General features: G+C 43.4%; 1 protein-coding gene across 1 annotated transcript in view; it reads right to left on the bottom strand.

The window, feature by feature from the left end:
- Positions 1 to 19,321, bottom strand: part of LPAR3 (lysophosphatidic acid receptor 3) — a 76,045-nt gene extending 56,724 nt beyond the window's left edge. Inside the window, exon 1 of the mRNA XM_012661083.1 lies at positions 19,121 to 19,321. The gene's annotated coding sequence lies outside the window, so the exon portion shown is untranslated. The remainder of the gene's footprint in view (positions 1 to 19,120) is intronic.
- Between the last annotated feature and the right edge of the window lie 697 nt (positions 19,322 to 20,018).

Genomic DNA, 20,018 nt, shown 5'->3' with positions numbered 1-20,018 from the left:
GCCCGGCTAATTTCTTTCCATTCTTTTAGTAGAGACGGGGTCTCGCTCTTGCTCAGGCTGGTCTCGAACTCCTGGGCGCAAACCATCCTCCCGCCTCGGCCTCCCAGAGTGCTAGGATTACAGGCGTGAGCCACCTCGCCTGGCCCGATTCTGTGATTTTCAAAAAATTAGTAAGTTTCTTCAGTCCTAGCCTAACCGTCTCCTCCACAAAGATACTTCTCCAACAAATTCATAGTAGCCCTGAAGCTGTTGTTCTCAGAGAGCTCCGGTTTAACTTCATCAGAGCTACCTAGCAGCTCATTTGTCACCCAGTGTTCTCTTTTGTGTTTATGTATTGACCGTCTCTCTCCCACTCGGACCGTTCCACTCTGGCAGAGCAGGGACCTGACTATTTTGCTCACTTCTGTAATATCAGCATTTGTTGAATGAATGAATGAATCTCTACTCTACACTACCTTTTCTCCCTCTAAAATAAAAAGGTTCGGTTAAGGGCCTATGGTGACTTATATGTCAACCACTAAATATGACAATTAGAGAGCTCCATCACTTGGTTACAATGCGTTCTCAGGTAAGTTACATGTCATCTCCACTTTATTATTACTATATTTAATTACTAATATTTGAGTATTTACTCTGTGGCAGGTGCTGCACTAAACATTTTACATGGATTATTTCACTTAAGTCTCCCAAGAAAGATATAGATACTACCATTACGTCCATTTTGCAAATGAGAAAACTGAAGCATCCTTGCCTAAGGACACACAGCTAGGAAGTGGGAGACCCTGGATTCTATTCAGGCAGCCTCTCTCCACAGCTTGCATGCTTATCTACAGGCTATGTTTTCTCTCCACGGGCACATGAAATACCAGACAGAACCAAGAACTACAGTTATACTTACAATAACTATAGAACTGCCAAAATAGAATGAGCTGATCAAAATCACATTCAGACTGCCCCACACTATAAAAAATTGGGGACATTCTGAATAGCCATTTGTGGTTTTTTTTCTTAAACAGTCCTGAGAAGGGTAGAAAAGGCACTTTTCTGAAAATATGTTTTCATTATGGTAAGTAGGACACAATGTGGTCAATTTCAGGACCAGGTTAACATTGCTAAACTTTACTTCTGCCAAATCACAAGTTGTTGTTTGTTTGTTTGTTTTTATACTAAAGGCTAAAAGGGTTTGATAGTTCTGACCCAGAAACAAAAGATGCTAAACTTTGGAGCAATTACCGCAACTTCAAACTTCAGTAATTTAAGACTTCATAAAATAATGGTTTAGAAAGTCTATATGTGGAATCCAAATGAAAACTTCACATGCAAAGCTTTCATTTAGACTCTCCCAAACTTGCTTCTCTAAAAAAAAAAGTCCAGCCAGCCCAGAATGTGGAAACAATTATGAAAATTAAGACATTTGAAAACCACTCAAGCAGCTTTTATTTCTAGCTACATCTTATGAGACAAGTTGCTGCCTGGCCTTTTAGGTGAATTTCAGTAACATTCCTCTTCCTCCTAGGAAGAAACATGGTGTGTTGAAGACAAGGTCGGTTGATGCTGGGTGTATTTTCTTTCTCTATGGTTCACAAATGTGGAAGAGTCCTCTCCTCTCTGAAACCCCATCCAGATGGGAGTTAGTTGGATGCTACGTTAGTCGGTACCCTAGCTACCAATCCTGCATATGCAATCAAGCTTGTTCACTGAATTCTTTTTAATAATTCATGTTAATGGAAAAATTGGGATAGCATGGAAGATTTAAATTCACATATAATCCCTGAGGTTCATTTTAGCCATTAGTTTCAAGGCCTTTGCACTTGCTTTTCCCTCTGCCCAGAAGCCCTTTCCCCCAGGCACCCACAGGGCTCATGTCTCTACCTCATTCCTGCTCACAGGTCTCTTCCTCAGAGATGCCTTCCCTGCCATTTTCCAAAGAGCACTCTAGTCCTCTGCTGCACTTAAGCCATTTACCTTGCTTTATTTTTCTTTATGGCATTTCTCACTACCTGACACTGTCTAGTTGGAGTTATGGTCTGTCTCCCCAACTAGAAGGTGTGTTTAGGAAGAAGACAGGGACTCTGGGTTGTTGGTGCATCCCCCAGTGCCTGCGACAATGCCCAGCACACAGCAGATACTCAGTAAACGCTTGTTAAACGTACAATCAAATGAAGTCTCATTGTGCGCTCACACTCACATGCCCCAACCTTTTACCCACACGGAGCACTGTGACTTGATTCTTCATATATTCTCCAATTTGGGTCTCATAACTCTTTCACTTCCCTGGGTAGCGTTGGCTCCAAGTCCTGTTGGCTGAGAGGTATGAGGAGTGGTGTTGCTACCCTGGAAGAGCAGCTTCCGCAGAGCAGACAATCAGGGTGGTCTGAAGGACAGTCCCATAATAGAGACTTCTCCCCTGTTAGTGTGGACACCAGAAACCAGGATTCCTCTTTTAATAAAACTTCAAAAGAGAGGGGGACCTAATGGCCAAAATTAGAACAATTTGAGCAACAAAATAAATAAAGTAGTATGGGATTATAACTCAAAGTATAAAATAAATGTCCAAGAGTCCATACTGACCAAAAAAACCTGACTAAATAAAAGAACGATGGGAAAGAAGGGACAATTCTCCTGGGCAGAAGAATCCCAAATAAACCACACAGATATTCCACCCTAAAGGAGCAAGAGCATAACTGCCCACTTCTTGTGTGTGGGCTGCACATAGTGACTTCCTTCCAAAGACTACAATACTGAAGCGGGGCAGGGACTTCTCAGTGAAGAAACTTGACAAACACTCCTTCAGCCAGACGATCAAGGTCAACATCAACAGTGATGAGCCACGCTGCTAGTCTGTAATCCGGATATGATTACACCTTACTCTGTGCTCTTCCACCCCCAAACCCATAACCCCAGGGTAATCATGAGAAAAACATCAGATGAACTCGAATTGGGGAACATTCTACAAAATTCCTGTCCAGTACTCCATACTGTCAACATCATCAAAAAGGAAAATCTGAGAAATTTTCACAGCCAAGAGGAGCCTGTGGAGACATAACGATTGAATATAATGTGTATGTGGATGGGACCCTGGAACACAAAAAGGACACTGGCTACGAACTAAGGAAAGCTGAAAAAAGTATGGACTTTAGTTAATATATCCATATCAGTTCATGAATTATAACAAATCTACACATTAATGTAAGATTTAATAATAGGGGACATAAGGGAAGGGGTATAATATAGGAACTCTCTGTACTATCTGTTCAATTTTTCTGTAAATACAAAACTATTCTAAAAAATATATTAAACAGACTTTAAATAGTAGATGATGTTATTTACTATACTGAAGCAATTTTAAAATAAATAAAGCCCCTGTGTCTCCTAAGCAGTTATTTTACTCTTTGCTATGGTAAAATAAACAGAGGAGTAGCAATTTGCTCAAGATTAAACTTAAAGAAATATTGTCTGCAATAGAGTATCAGTAAGCCTCTGATATTCTTGGATAAAGCTAGTATGTTTACTGTAGGGGTGCTTGTTAGGGGTGGAGCTGTTACAATTCTGCTTTCCTATTTTAACACTCTAGATGATTTCTCTTGAGAAAGCTAAACCCTCAACTTTGCTAAAGTTTGCTTACTCTGTTTCTTAAGAATGAATCTTAAACTCCCTCACCTAAAATTGCTCTGATCTAGATCCTCTGTTCTTCACATAGCCACCAAGTCTCCATGATACACCCTCTAGTAAAGATCCCAAGGGGGCAGCCACACAGAAGAGAGGCAGCCTACGCTGGGTGTGCTTGAGAAAATACTAACACAAACGTGAAGCTTAAGCTCTCAAGTCGTCTTCAGCTCAAAGATGGTGATACATGGGGGAAACTGCAGCCTGAGTTTAGCTGAATAAACAGGTTGTCATGTTGGTGCAAGTTTATGAATATGAACCCATTAGGCGGGGAGGACCGCCTGTGGCACGTCAGGGGGTTCACCTACTGCTCTCTCTCCCCCATCAAATGAGATTTATAGAAGCCTGTGAATATACACACAGCTTCTACCCTAGGACTTGTTTAATAAACAACTATAATCAAAGATATTGTTCCCCAGATGTTCCTGATGACTGAAGACTGTCTTAAAGCCCTTCATTAAACAGGAAAGCAAATGTGAAAACATACAGAACTAAACCAAAGAGGCAACACATAGATTTAATGTGACCAACAAATTCCCTGACTTAGTTTATCAAAACATAATGTAAATCTTTAATTGTTTTTGCTGTATCTATTATAAAACTTTAATCTAAGTTATCTAACTCATTAGATTACTAAGATGACAGATATGTTTTATCCTTTGACCCTCATAAAAGATGTTAATCAAAATGCTTAAAATTAATATTTATATATAACTCCATATGTTCTATTATATAGCAAATAATCCTTAGACCATCGTGTAATCGCATTTCAGTAACTTTACTCTTTGGAGGAATCAAAAATGTCAGAATTTAAAGTGTGGACATTCACAGCTGAAAGAGATATTCTTCTTGTACAAAGAACTTTGTCATCTATAAACATGTATTTTGAAAAATTTCGAAGTGCTTGTTTATACCAAATGACTTCTTCTATGCTTTGAATGTATCCCCCAAAGTTCATGTGTTGGAAACTTAATCCCCAATGCAGCAGCATTAAGAGAGTGGGAGCTTAACAAGTGGATTAATGGATTAATGATGTTATCATGAGAGTGGATTAATTATTGCAGGAATGGGTTCCTGATAAAAAGGATGAGTTTGGCCAGATTTTCTCTCTCTGTCTTGCATGCTCACCTCCACCTTCCGCCCTTCTGTCTTTCCAATATGGGATGATCCTGGCCAGATGCCAGCGCCATGCTCTTGGACTTCTCAGCCTCCAAAACTGTGAGAGATACATTTCTTTTCTTTATAAATTATTCAGTCTGTGGTATTCCTTTATGGCAGGAAAAAAAACGGACTAAGACAATTTCCCCTGAGGGGAAAATTCTATTTCTTTACATTGTAAAATTCACAACAAAGCTTTTGTCCAAACTGTTTGTCCTAATCCACCCGTGATACTGTGTTCCCTTGCTCCTCCACTTTGTGGTCTGTCTTCTGCCTCCAGTCCTAAGGAGGATATTTAAGAGTCTCTTGTTCTACATGGTTTGTTCCAAATAATCCTGTTACCAGAGACAGGTCAGTAGTGATCTGCAGTGACGCCTTCTTGCTTCTGGAGATCATACCTGCCCAGGTTAGTGCCTGACTGAGTCCTCACACTCTATGTAGAAAGGAAAATAATATTTTAAAAGCATGTGGCTGTAGTGAGAAATAGTTCTTCTAATCCAGGCTTCAGAGATCCTAAAGGAGAGCACTGTTATTGCTAAACAAATGAGTCAGAGGGGCTCCTGCAGGCATTCCATGCTTTGGAGGAAGGATTCAAAGATTCACTACTAAAGTGGTGGCGGCGGCCATAAACCTCCACATTCTGCCTACCTTCCTCTTCTACCCTGTGCCCATCTGGTAGTAAACATGGCCAGGTCATGTAAATGGAAATAAAAGGCATTTGAATGCTGTGCCTGGTCCCATCGGTTGCCCCGGCCAGCTCCTCTCCCTAGCCTTCTCCACTTGCTCTTTATTTTGCAGGGCTGGCCCTCAGGGACTTCTGCCTTGCTTTCCAGCTTCCACGACTGAGGGGCACAGCAAGAGACGGGAAGGAAGGAAGACGGTGACGTTGAGATACTGGTTTCTCCTGCTCCCTTCCCTCAGGGTTGCTTGGACTGGCTGGGTTAGCCACCATCAGGCAGCCCTCTTCATACAGGTAGTCTCCCCTTCTCCCTCCCCTTCACTTTTAAGTTGAGGGGTGTTAACTGTTCTTGCTGTTTCTAGCTCAAGGACACTGTACCATATCTTGGTGATTTATATGAACTCTTCCTTACTCTACAGATAGTATCCCTCAACTCCAATTACCGGTTTGACTTTATCATCTTCCACATGTGGAACTCTACAGATGTCTTAAAAAGGACATTATAATACAATAAAAACAGTTATTTGAGATGTTATAAATACTATGTTATGAATTTTTCTTAAATATTTTAGAATTATCTAGTACACAATAACATTTCCTAGTTATAAATATAACAACTCTCAGAGAAGGAAAGACGATGACTCATAATCTTAAGGGCATGGACCAATACCGCAATTCTTTTGATGCCCTGAATGTCCCCTCACACATACCAAAACCCTAGTAAATTTCTCTGCACATAGTGATTCAATAAATGAGTGATCTACCCTTGGTTATAGGAGTTACATAACACAAAGATGACAGCCCTGGATTCCAATAGATTCCTGCAAACTGAAGTTTACCTCACAAACGTCCTTCAAAGTAATCCAGGATCAGTTCCAACTCTATCTGTATTCCTGGCCTCATATACCATGGAAAGTATATGATATGGATTCAAGTATTAATTCCAAGGAGTAGCCAGGTTTGAAGTAAGACATTGCAGAGAAGAAAGCAGTAGATTTTTCTTACAATGCCTGGAGGAGGGCAAGGGGTAGGGTGATGACAACCTGAGCCCAGGAGCACTGCAGTCCCACACAAGGCAAAAGCAGTGTAGATGTGGCTACTAGATCATCATCTTGGTGTACACCATTGGTCCATCTTCCACAGTGGCATTTCCAGTGAGTGGGCATTTCCACGGGGCGTGCTGGACAAGTGTTGCTCTGACAAAAGGTCTGTTGCTTGCAGCCTTGGTGGAACTACTATAATGGCAGATGATCTTTAGATCCTGGGGACATGAGCCAGACACAATCCCTGAGTAGAGAAGGAAGCTTACGGGTTCAGAACACTGAGAGGGGGGGCTCAGGATAAGCTCTTCCTATTCTACCAATACCCTCATCTTATTGTAGCATTCTTTTTATTTTTTTTAAAGCCAGTCAAATTTAGCAGTGGGGGATTGAATACCAACTTTAGTGACACTAATGTTAATAAACTCTGATGATCCACTACCATCGGACCAGCCTATTGTAGCACTCTTTTTTTTTTTCTGTATATTTTTAGCTGTCCAAGTAATTTCTTTCTCTTTTTATGTAGCATTTTTTTTTTTTTTTTTTTTGAGACAGAGTCTCACTCTTTTGCCCAGGCTAGAGTGAGTGCCGTGGCATCAGCCTAGCTCACAGCAACCTCAAACTCCTGGGCTCAAGCGATCCTCCTGTCTCAGCCTCCCGAGTAGCTGGGACTACAGGCATGCGCCACCATGCCCGGCTAATTTTTTCTATATATATATATTTTTTTAGCTGTCCAGATAATTTCTTTCTAATTTTAGTAGAGGCGGGGTCTCGCTCTTGCTCAGGCTGGTTTCGAACTCCTGAGCTCAAACAATCTGCCCGCCTCGGCCTCCCAGAGAGCTAGGATTACAGGCGTGAGCCACCGCGCCCGGCCTAGCATTCTTAACTTCTGCTCTTCTACCTGTTCCTTCCAATCTGAATGCAAATGTGCTTGGGCAAGATCAGAGGAAATCCTCAACTTTGGAACCTTTGTGATCTGTACAACTGGAACTTTCCATACATGTGTTAGAGTAGGAGACTAGGAGACAGGGCTGAGACCAGATACAGGGGCTTGAAGATTGGGTGCAGTTGTTAAAATAAACAACCCTCAGGCAGAAGCTAACTGGGGCGGGGGTGAGGGGAGGCTGATAACCACAGGCAAGAACTAGCTTCAACAGGCTTGTCAGCTATCTCTGTCACTGTATGTGAACTTTGGCTAATTATAATATCATTTACATTGTTTTAAAATTTCTCCACCCTTAAAATCACCAGGACAGTTCCACAACAACCATATAAAGTATGAAAATAGGAGGGAACCTAATTCTAGGAATTACTACCTAAATTCTTAATAAAAGCCAACCCCTTCACCTTGAATATTCCTCCCCTCAACTAGTAAGACTTCAAAAGACCAAAACCACTTTCTTCCAGTGCAGCTTCTCTTTTCGAGCCTGCCCACTCTCTCTTGAGATAGTATACTTTCACGTTCAATCTGTCAATAAAAAGCTGCTCGCTTGGCTTATGTGGTGTGTCCTGAAATTCTTTTCTCCTGATGATCACCAAGAACCTGGAAAAACCTCTACTTGGATGCTGCTAACACATGTATACATTGATTCTCCTAAAGTGGCTTTTTATTTACTAGATTCAGACTCTCGTTTAGCCCCTGGTGGGGTTGGGGGGAGGAAATCTCCTGATATTTCACTCTGTTAGCATTCTCTGCCCTGGTGTCAGCCTTTACCACCAGACCATGACTTCTTAAGGGCAAGAGCAGTTTCTTACTCATGTTTGTGCACCCAATGTCCAGTCTAGTGGCATGTAGTAGACGTGCAAATGATGTTTAATCAATGTGTTAGTTGGTTACTTTCAGTTAGTTGGTTGGAAGTAGAGGATATGGAAAACTGATCACATTGTGTTGAATAATGCTTGGGTGATAACAGCAGTAGAAAGAAAGCATAGACCATTCTTCAAGAAAAATTGGCTGAGAAATACTTGGTACCTCTCCTATGGCATTCAACATACTTTCATTAAATATTTATTTGTCTTAATCTTAATTCTAAACTTTTTGGGAGAAGAGTTGTATCCTTCTGTCCTCCTGATATTTAAACCACAAATACAGAATCTAGCTTGTAATAGACACAAATTTAAAAAAGAAAAATGTGCTCAATTTGATTGAATAATTCTCAAATCCTCTTTTTCCAGTCCTCATATTTGTTGTTGTTGTTGTTTTATTGTGGAAGTTGATAATAGTTATTCCCTTCTTGAAACTCCCCTCCTGCTACCTCTGTGTCTCAACTTTCCTGGTTCTTTTACCACTGTCCTCAGCATTCCTGTATTTTGTTCTTCCACAAAAGTGTAGACGCTCCTACACTTGGTTCTTAGCCCTCTCTTCTTTTCCCTTTAAATTTTCTTCCACCAAAAACATTATTGCTTAAATTATTTTCTCTATGTGAATGACCCCGAAATACTTACCACAAGCCCTTACACTCTCGTGCCTTCTCTCTCATGCTAAGCTGCCACTTGCATATCAGACACCCAACATGTCTTGGAGATAAGCAAGAAGAAAATCACCATGAAGACCGCATGTATGGTCTCTGGAACTCTCAACCTCCCTCAGCTCAGCTGTTGGAGATGATGAAGCCACAATAAGGAATAAAGTTTTAAATTTAAACACCAAGTTTTTGATATAGAGAGTTAAAATGATGGTGATGATGACTTCAGGCCCCACTAGTTGTTTGTATTACAGCATTAGCAAGTTGGCAGGATGGTTTGAAACAGGAGAGCTTCTGTCCAACCTACACTGGCCAGGACCTTTTGTTCTCCCTCTTTCTGGTGTTTTGCTTGGGCTCAGAGTAGACTGTTAGAGCCACTTTCCCTGATGCCCCATTGGGTCCTGACTACTACAGTGCTCCCTGCCTTTGGATCTGCTCCTGACCAAGGCCTCTGGACACAGCCTTGGGAATTCTAACTCAGCACCAAACCTGGGTAACTTTCCCTGGAGAATGGTCCTCAGCCTCTTCTCACTTGAATTTCCCATTGTTAACCTTACCACATGACTGGTCCCTAACCCTCAGGCTGCATTAAAGGACGAGCAGGACCCCAGACGCCATTCTAAGGAGTACTATTCTGAGTAGTATGAACTGAACTCATAGTTGTTCTAACTCATTTGACCATAATTATATATTACCCTGTGACTTCTCTTGTAATTATATATTGCCCTATGACTTCTCTTATTCCTCTGTATTATGACTTAGCTTTGTGTTCTGTACCATAGACTGCTAAATGGTGTTTTCCTTTTCTTACAGAGTAACAGACTTGTAGCTGGGCACCTGGAGGCTCCATTTTCCAGCCTCCTTGCAGCAAACGGGGCTGTGTGACTAAGTTCCTGCCAATGGAATGTGAGCATGAATGAAGTGTGCTACTGCCAGGTGAGTGCTAAAACTCTGTGGGTGCACTCCTACTTTCCTTTTTCCTACCTGCAAGTTGGAAGGAAAACAGGCCTGTGATCCACATTGAACATTCAGTCCAAGTAGTTCAGTCCAAGTAGTCTATGAACTACTATAGTTTCCATCAGCAAGAAAACAAGTACAGAAATTGAGAATCAACACTGAAGAAAAGTTTATAGCAATTTGACATTTCTGTGAGATATAAGTGCATGATCGATGGATTTGTCTCTGAACAGAGTATATGCCGAAAGTATTGGTTTTTGACAGAAATAAAGAAAACCTGTCTTTCATCACAGAGAGTTGAGAAGCACTACCCTAGTGGAGGCCAGAGAAACAAGATGAAACCACTTTCCCTCCACGGATGCTTAAAACAACGCAGGGAGGCAAGAGTAGAAAAGGGGAAGCGGACCCGCCAAGCCTGAACCACTCACCTCAGGACTGTTAACATGAGAGAAAAATAAACTTCTGTTTTCTCAAGTCGCCGTCTTTTGGGGCCTCTTTGACCAAGAAGCCTGTAGCTCTAGGTGAAGGAGCTGGAAATAACCAGAACATGAGCCTATGATGGCTGCTCCTGGCAGCTTTTAGCAAGAAATTGCAAGAAAGAGATGAGTTCAGGCAGGAATTGTTTGTAGGTTTGCAAGCAAAGGTGGAAAGGGATGGCAGTGTCCAGAAACTGAGGGCTTTGGAGGATCAGAAACATTAACTTCTCCTGTAACCCCAAAGAGCAGAAAATAGTATTACTGCTCACACCTTCCTCAAAGGCCTCTCAATAGTACGTTGCAGGGAAACAAAGGAGGGTAGACCTACAGCAACGATCAGAGCAAGGGTGCATCTTACCACCCAAGTCCGTGTTTCAGAGGACCTCAAAGTAAAGGCAACTGAAGAGAAGAAGAGAGAGACAGGCCAAGTGCAGAAGCTGGGAAGTAGGCATGCTTAAGAAATTGATCCAGAATGGAATTTGGATGTGGTAACTGGCAAGTGGAATTGACTAGAAGCAAACAGACCAGAGCCTATAAAGATTTTAAGGAATTATATTGCCGGGAAGCCACAGCTTAGCCTGGAAAGCCCCATGTTCATTCTCCCCCAAGGAGCACACACATTCCAATAGCCACTTCAGATGTGGCCACAGAGGGTAAAGAACAAGGACGGACTTCCCTGGGGACAAAGCCAGGGCCTCTGGGAGGCGCCTCCCAGAAAGCAGAAGCTGGGACCAACCACAGAACTTACTCCACTGCCAGGGCAGGGAGGTCTTAATAATTCCTGCCCAGCAGGGCTTCTTTGCTTTTAGGCACCTGTGACTACTGCATATTTCTGATTCTTCTGAATGGGAGTTTTTATTGTGGTTTTCTTGTTTCTATTCTTCCATTGCATAGTGGAGATTTATCAGTCAGAACTGAAAGAAAAAGATATTTTAGTGTGAATATTTAAAAAAAAAGGTTAGAGAAGGGAGAGAAAGACCCATGGAGCTCTGGGGTAACCTACACCCTTCAGGAAAAGCATGGCAGGCTGTGACACACAGTAGGGGCAAGACAGTGAGGGGAGGGCTGGGGAGCTTTGGCATCAGCTGGACCTGGGTCAGATGTAGACTCGTCACTCTCTGCAGTGGCTCTTCCTTGGCACACCGCTGATCTGGCCAGAACCTGTTCCTTCTTCTCTAAAAATGGCATAATCACTATGACAGCTATACAGGATTGTTGAAATGATTAAATTAAAGCAACACTTCTAAAGTGCTTAGCAAGATGCTTAGTACATAGGAATTGCTCAATAAATGGTAGATAGTACTTCCCAAGAAGGTTAGATGACTCAAAACTTCTAAAAAGTTCAATGAAACATACAACTGGCATTCTGGGAAATTAACTGTTCATGCTCTAACACCTCAATTTAACAGGGAAGGATGACAAAGTCATCTTATAACTACATTAAAATAACTATAGTTCAGGAAAGAATTTCCGCTGCCTTAATATGGCCTCAGTGCCACAGTGACTGAGATTAAGACACTGCCATTTTCCCCCCACTGCTGCTTGAAACAAAACAGGGAGGCAAGAGCGGAAAAGGGGAAGAGGAAGGAGGGGAGAGGCAACGCAGTGCAACAGTATTCAGAAGAAACAGGATTCAGATTCTGGGTTCAAACACTAGCAGATAAGCAAGTGAGTAGAGTGGTTAAAGGGCATGGCCCTCACAGCTAATCTCACACTCAACAGTGAAAAACTGAAAGCTTTTCCTCCAAGATGAGGAACACGGCAAGGATGCCCACTCTTGTCACTTCTATTCAGCATAAGTACTGGAAGTCCTAGCCAGAGCAATTAGGCAAGAAAAAGAAACAAAAGCATCCAGACTGGAGAGGAAGAACTTATTTCTGTTAGCAGATGACACGATCTTACATGTAGAAATCACCAAAGACTGCACAAAAAAAAATCTGTTAGAATAAACTAATTCAGTGAAGTTGCAGGATACAAAATGCGCATACAAAAATCAGATGCATCTCTATGCACTAAAAATGAACAATCCAAAAACATAAATTAAGAAAACAATTACACTTACAATAGCATCAAAAAGATCAAAACTCTGAGAAATAAATTTAACCAAGGAGGCAAAAGACTTGTACACTGAAAACTATAAAATGCCCATAAAAGAAATTCAAAAAGACACAAATAAATGAAAAGATATCTCATGTTCATGGATCAGAAGACTTAATATTTTTAAAATATCCATACTGCCCAAAGTGATCTACAGATTCAATGCAAGCTCTATCAAAATCTCAATGGCATTTTTTATACAAATAGAAAAAACAATCCTAAAATTCATATGAAACCACAAAGGTCTCTAAATAGCCAAAAACAATCATGAAAAAGAAGAACCAAAGCTGGAGGCCTCATATTTGCTGGTTTCAAAACATGTTTTAAAGTTACAGTAATTAAAACAGTACGGTACTGGCATAAAGACAGACATACAGACCAATGGAACAGAATAGAGAGCCCAGAAATAAACCCATGCATGTATGATCAACTGATCTTCAACAAGGGTTCCAAGAATACACAATGGAGAAGATAATCTCTTCAACAACTGGTGCTGGGAAAACTGGATATTCACCTGCAAAAGATCATGGCCTCTGGACCTAGTCAGCCTGAGTTTAAAGCGTTGCTTACCAACAAGTTCGTTAAATTGTCTGTGTCTTAATTTTCTCATCTACAAAATGAGGGTAATCATGGTAACTTCTTCCTAAGGTTGTTGGGAGATTTAAATAAGATGCTTAGAATAGCCTCTGACCTCTAATCTAATTACTGTTATTGAAATAGGACCTAAGAAATTGAGCCTCACTTTCCTTTGTTGTAAAAGGGAGACAAGATCTAACCTGTCCGGTTGTTGGGATAAAGTGAGTAATATACCAAACGTAAAGCCCCCAGTCCACTCCTGGGTCTAGAGGAGTCAGAGGAAGTCCAGTAAGCTCTAGGGTGAGCCCATTCCCAAGAAGTGGGGGAGAAGGGGTTCCCAACAGAGATTAATGAGGAGGGGAGTCCAAAGGAGGGATCCCTCCCTCACAATGAGTGGTTCGCCATGACAAGGCCAAAGCCAAGGGCTTTTCTCCTCTACCACCCTGTTCAGAGTCACTCGCTGGTATTTTTCACTACCATTGAAAACATTTAGTCCCAGATGAATATGTATAATCAGGAAAGAGGGGCTTAGCCAGCTGAGTTTCAAATCTAATGTTTAACATTCTAACTATACTGTACTTTCTCTAGACCTGCAGACCCCAACCCCCAGGCCGTGGCCCGGTACTAGTCCATGACATGTTAGGAACCAGGCCGTGCATCACTGCCTGAGCTCTGTGCTCCCCCCACCCCCTTCCCATCCATGGAAAAACTGTCTTCCATAAAACCAGTCCCTGGTGCCAAAATGGTTGGAGACCACTGCAACCACTCCATCAGGATCTTAGAATCAAAATGCATTCATTTATATACACCACTGGAAAAAATTCCAAGTGAGTTCACATGTCTTTCCCCATTTGATCCCATGGTGAGATGGGCAGTGTAGCATTCTCCACTTCACAGAGAAGAAAACTAAAAATGGGAGACTGATTCACTCTGACCAGCTCTCACCCTTCTGGCCCAGGGCTCTTTTCGCCACACTGACCATTGGAGCCCCTTTTTGGTAGCAAATTCTCCTCCCCTGCCTTTCCCACCCCACCGTGAGAAATGAAAGAGGCATAATTGTTTTCCATAATGACATTAACGCCCTTTGCAAACATTTACTGATTCTCAAAGAAATATAATCTGATTGTGGCAAATGTCAATAAAAATTTTTAAGTGCATCTTTCCTTAGAATTGTTGACAAGAGTTTGTAGGGGAAAAATCCATATACTCGAATGAAAATATCAGAATAAAACTCTAATTACATAATAGAAAATAGCAATGATTAGTCAGTTTGCCTTTTTCAGAGAAAGCTCAAAAGAGAAGAAATTCAGTTTATATCTACCCTGTTGAATGATGTAAATTCACACCTTTTCCTAAGGCATTTTCCTTTCCCTGTCAACAAAATAGAGTGTATCAGTTGAAATAGGCCACAGACTTCATTATCTAAGAAACTAGGGTGGAAATGAACTGAGAAAGCCTAGTAATAACCTGGTAGCAATCCACTGAAATTTAACCTTGCTGTCATTCCTTTTCATTTCCTTCTGTTGGATGGTACTGGAATTTGCATATGTGGAGAGTTGCGTACTTGTAATGGACAAGTTCCACTGATCCTGTTATAGCAGATTCTACCCAACCACTGATTCTTCTCATCCCTGTTCAGTTAACACATCCTCACTGTTCACAATGCACAACATAAAGACAACGATGCACAAAAACAGGTGTAAAGATGTAAAAGGCCCTTAGGAAGCTCATAAGCTAGAGTAGCCAGGTCTAATCATCTCCTCCTCCATGACTCATTGATGTTCTCCCAATAGACACTACACCTGATCCCTTGCTTTGGTCTTCAATAACTATTATAGTCACTGCCAATGGCCTTAATTTTGGATTTCTAGCTCTCCTTGGGAAGTGAATGTCTCTGACCGGCCCCACTGTAGCATGGTCTGTTTGGGAGCAACTTCAGAATTCCTACAGAGGATTGGCTTTGGGATGGCCTGGCTTAAAGGGAGACCAGGGGCTTGCCTTAAAGCTTCATTTACAAAGCAAGTACACTGCTTTCGTTTAGACTGCATATTTGCTTGGATGGTCTTTGGGCAAACTGGTGGGTTTACGGAGGGGCTAATGTGCCCTCTAACCCAGCGCTGTCACTTGCCACGCCATCCCTTGATAACACCCATGAATCTGTACATGGCTGAGTCAAGGCCAGCCAGTAGAAGGTCCATCCTAATGTCCCAGAGAACAATGAAGACATGGGACTAGGTGATGAGTAATTAGGGGGGCTGATTAACATCCTTAAGAAGGGGTGGGGCAGGCTGTACTGGGTGTGTTGCCTTCCAGAGTGACACTCAGTCTGGCGTAGCCTGAGATGTATGAATGATTCACATCTAAGGAGGGGAGACAAGCTTCATAGGAGCAGGGCAGTGCCAGGGGCCATGGACAAGGGAGGAGTTCAAGATGAGAGGCAGGTGGGACAGGAGGCTAGAGGTCAGGCACTGCAGAAGCCAGGCAAGGAAGGGAAGAGAGAAGAGGAACACAGAGGGGGACAGAGGCCTAGGGGTGATGAAGAACAGGTGGTACAACCCAGGATGTTAGGACTTTCTTCTCAGTCGGTACTACTCTCCTGGCTTGTCAGGTCAGGCATAGAGCAACAAACATCTTTCAGACTGAATTAAATAATTGGCTTAATTGTATTAGAGGGAGCAATGCCTTGAGTCACTTTAGGGCTTTGTAGAGTGAAACTCAGAGAGCCAAGTTAGCAAGAAGGCTCAGGGGAGTGAGGATGGTGTGGGTGCACTCAATTCAACATGCGATGATTGCCATCACCACTCTCCTTCTGACCTATGCGTGGGTGGCTAGCTCTTTGTTTTTGTCCACCAAGAATTGAGATGAGCAGACAGTATGGGAAATTCTAAGAGGGAATTAAAGTTTCTGTGGAACTTTGCCCTGTACCTTTGATCACGCAGTGTTAGGCAGTCTCAGTCCTGAAATGTATCTCCCGCTTGTATTTCCCACAGAGAACTTTCTCAACTTTTGGTACAATTTCCTCCTTGAAGTCTAGAATGACATCAGATGTCTGGAGAAAGGGATGTGGAGAGGGTGCAGCAATACCCACTTAGCACTCAAGACACCCAGAGATCCTAATACCCCCAAATAGTCAGTGCCGAGTGAGCCTGCTTGGGATGGCCCACATCTGGATGCCCGGGCTCCTTAATTCCAACATTTATATGACCTTTCACAGGGCACAAAGCTCTTCCACATACATAACTTAATGAGATCCATCAACAATCCATGCAGACAGGTAGAAAAGGAATTACTATCTCCATTGTATAAATGAGAAAACCGATTCAAGGATAACAAGTAATATATTCAAGGTCACAAGAACTCACAAAAGTGGGGCTGGGATTAGAACCCAGAGCCCTGTACTCCAAGTGCCTCTAGCCCATCATTTGCATTTGCAAAAGCACAAACACTCAGTGCAGACAGCCCCCATCCTCACCACACCTCTCTCCTCCATGGCAGGACTAAGTTCCAGGAGACTCCTCCACTTACATACAGAATCCAGGATGAAGGACAAAGGATCACTAAGGCTAGAAAGGAGGAGGCTCAGTACCTGCAGGAGGAACAATGAAGGGAGGGGTGAAAGGCTCATGGTCAGGAAAGAGGAAAGCAAGTAAGAAAAATGTGCATAACATCTCTAAGGCACCTACGACTTGGAAATCCATCTTTGCACTCTTCCAGGAACACTATACATTTGCATCAGTGTTTACAGAAATGTCAATACTTTAATGTTTACGTGGAAGAAAAGAAAGCAACCAGCATTTAAGGAGTACTTCCTGTATATCAGAAACCATGCTAAGTGCTTTCTCTTTTAATCTTGGGAGGTGAATATAATCTTCATTTTAACAGACAAGGAAAGCCTAGACTGGAACAAAAAGCTGGTGTGACAGCAAAACCTTGCTCTTCCCTTTATACCACATTAATAATGCCTTGGGCCTGGTCTTCCATTTAGAAGCTTGCGATCAGACTTAACCACTCTGTTGGGTATAATCACAGGCCAGAAAGCATTTGAACTAATGTATACTCCAAGGAGAATGGCTAATGGGTAATTTGAGTTATCGTAATTCCCTTTTGAGTTACAGTGATTCCCCTTGCCCTAGCCCAAAGAAATAAGAGGTTGGGCTTAAGTCATGGTGAACTGCTGCTCCTCAGCAGGAAGCTGGGGAATGCGGAGGAGAAGCAGCCAGCCTCAGGCATGTGTGTACAGCTGTCTCTGGGAGTGTGTGCCTCAGTTGCTGCCTGGCTGCAATGCTGTGTGTGCATTTGTTCCTCTGTGCATGTGTGTTTTTGAAAAATGAGATGGTTAACCTGTTATAGTATCTCAAATGGGTTCTGGTGAACATACATGAAAAACAATAGCATATTTTAATGTTTTCATTTCAGTCTTCATTTATAGAAAACATACAGACTTGTTCTATCAAACATCTTGTAAAATTGTCAGCTACCTAAAATAGATCTGATCTGATATAGAGCATCTGGTAGTTGATGTATGTATTTGCCAGATTTACAAAAGTGGAGTGTCCCTTAAATCAAAGCTACAAATTTTGAATTCTAAAGGCAAAAAAAGGAAACAAGAAAAATTTGCCAAAATAATCTATTTTCCTAGTTACACGGTAGTGACAATCACTGTAACTGTTGTCCAGATCCTTAGATGTCCAGGTCCCTATATGATAATAGGTCCATACAGTCTGGAAGCTTATCTTAAGTACACAACACAGGGTTTGCTTGCTGGTCTTTTTAGAATGGTCCAGTTTGTTTAGATAAACATGGTGTTAAAAGAGCCAAGGATGTGTGTTTCTAACTGTATCACTTCTGGCCAAAAAAAAAAAAAAAGGAAAATTCTATTCACTAGACTCAGACCACCATAAAATTGGATCCGATGTCTCATAGGAAGGTTTAGCAACTATGGATAGTTCACTGGAAAACCCAACAACTCTACTTAGCTACACAAAAACCCATGCATTAATGAAATGCTGCACAGTGCACAGAATAATCACCTACTTATAAAGAAAGGATTGTCTGTGACCAACGTTTGCGTTACTCTCCGACTTATAAAAAGTAGGAACTGTGAGAAGTTGAGCGGCCCTTTACTTCTAAAGTGACATTCCAAGAGCAGGTAACACTTACTCTAGGCAGCAAAGGAGTGAGGAGGGAGAAGAGTGTTGTTAACGTCAATAACAAATTACGAAGGACACATTTCGTGGAAATTACTCAGGTAAAAATTGACCTACAAATGCTTTTGAGGGCTGTTCTAATGATTACCTTAATAAGACTAAATTGTTTCCAATATTCACAGTCACTCCTCAAATTACATGCTTGAGAAATTTCTAAGCGATTTTGGGAGTTGCAACTTGCTGCCGGAAAGCAATAAAGTAACACTACTACAGAACACAGCATTTTGTCTGCCAGTGGTGAGGGGGGTCCCGGGAACTTTCCAGTAGCTAGCACACCCCTGATTGTGTTACTAGTTAGCTAATAACTTTTCCCCAATCTTTACATGCCTGCACAGGTTCAAGCTGTTCCCCAACGGACACATCATTGCACCGGGTGTAACTGGAGGCTGGAAATGTCATACCCCTTGGCTCCACGGCAGAAGCCCAGTTGCCTAATTACCATCGACGGCAGGAAGACCGAGTTTGGGAAACAGCACCTGTGCAAAGGCAGCGTGCAGCCTGTGCCGCGCTCTCGGCGCCCCTGAGCTCTGCCCACCAGCCCACCCGATTTTGCATCTGTATTGTTTTTTGCTCCTAGGGGGGAAAAAAGTGGGGAAAGGGCGAGATGCGCCACACACCCGCCCTAAGAGTCCTGTCCCAGGAGCGTGGAGTGGGTCTGGGGCCCAGGCTGCAAGCAAGCCAGGCAACCCTGCAAAGCCGCGGGCTGGGCCCGGCGGAGGCCCCTGCGCCCCGGCCTCCCCACGCGCGTCCCGGCCGGCCGTGGCTCCGGGAACCCTCCCGCGCCCGCCACCTCACTCACCGTTCACGCTCGCCCGCGCCGCCGAGCCCGGGAGCCGGGGCCCCTGCCGCTGCCGCATGCCCTCGGGGCCGAGCGCGACGGGGCGGCCGGGCGCCGGGCTCCGGCCGGGCGCCGAGGAGCAGCGGAGGACGCGGCGGATGGGCGGCGGAGCGCCTCCTCTCCAGCGGCCGATGAGACGCGCCCGGAGCCCGAGGAAAGTTTGGCGGGGCGAGGGAGGGGGCGGAGGGCCCGCGTCCCCGCCCTGCCCCGCCCGGTCCCGCCCTGCCCGGCTCGCGCACCGTTCCCACGGGAGGGCGCCCCACACCGGCCAGGCCAGGATGTGCGCGCAGAGGGCCCGCGGGAGCCCAGGGAGGCCCGCTCTGCTGTAGATGCGCTCCTGCCTGGGACTTGTCCCCCAGAGGGTGGCCGGCCCCGAGGGGGTAGGCACCCACTAAAGGACCGCTAGCGCCCACAGTCCTGACAGAGCCGTACCTTGGAGCTCCGTATTAAGGTGCAGTCCCTCTGTCCCTCTCGCCTCAGAGATTTGTTTGAAGCGGCTGCGGGAAGTGCAGCCCACACCCACCGCCAGTGGTAGGTAGGCAGGCTCACTGCCAGGCCCAGACCTAACGCTCCACAACTCGAACCGAAAGCTGCTGGGGGGTGCAGGCAGCCCTTCCTAGGCATCTTTTTATTGCAACGGAGAACAAAAAATCTTTAAGGTTCTTGTAAGAGGCTTGTTGGCTGCCCAGGGTAAATAGTCCTAGATACTTTGTTTTTCAAATCTGAACTATAAAGCCTCCACTGACCCACCTTTGGTAAAGAAGAAAGATGCAAAGTAAAACAGATGCCAGGAAGGCGTTGTTGTTCTCTCTGAATTCTGCAAAGTAATAATAACGAAGTCACAGAAATGCTCAAAGTT

The sequence above is a fragment of the Propithecus coquereli genome, unplaced genomic scaffold (genome assembly GCF_000956105.1).
Source record: "Propithecus coquereli isolate 6110/MARCELLA unplaced genomic scaffold, Pcoq_1.0 Scaffold7, whole genome shotgun sequence".
NCBI lineage: Eukaryota > Metazoa > Chordata > Mammalia > Primates > Indriidae > Propithecus > Propithecus coquereli.
This window is presented reverse-complemented; position numbering and strand designations above follow the sequence as displayed.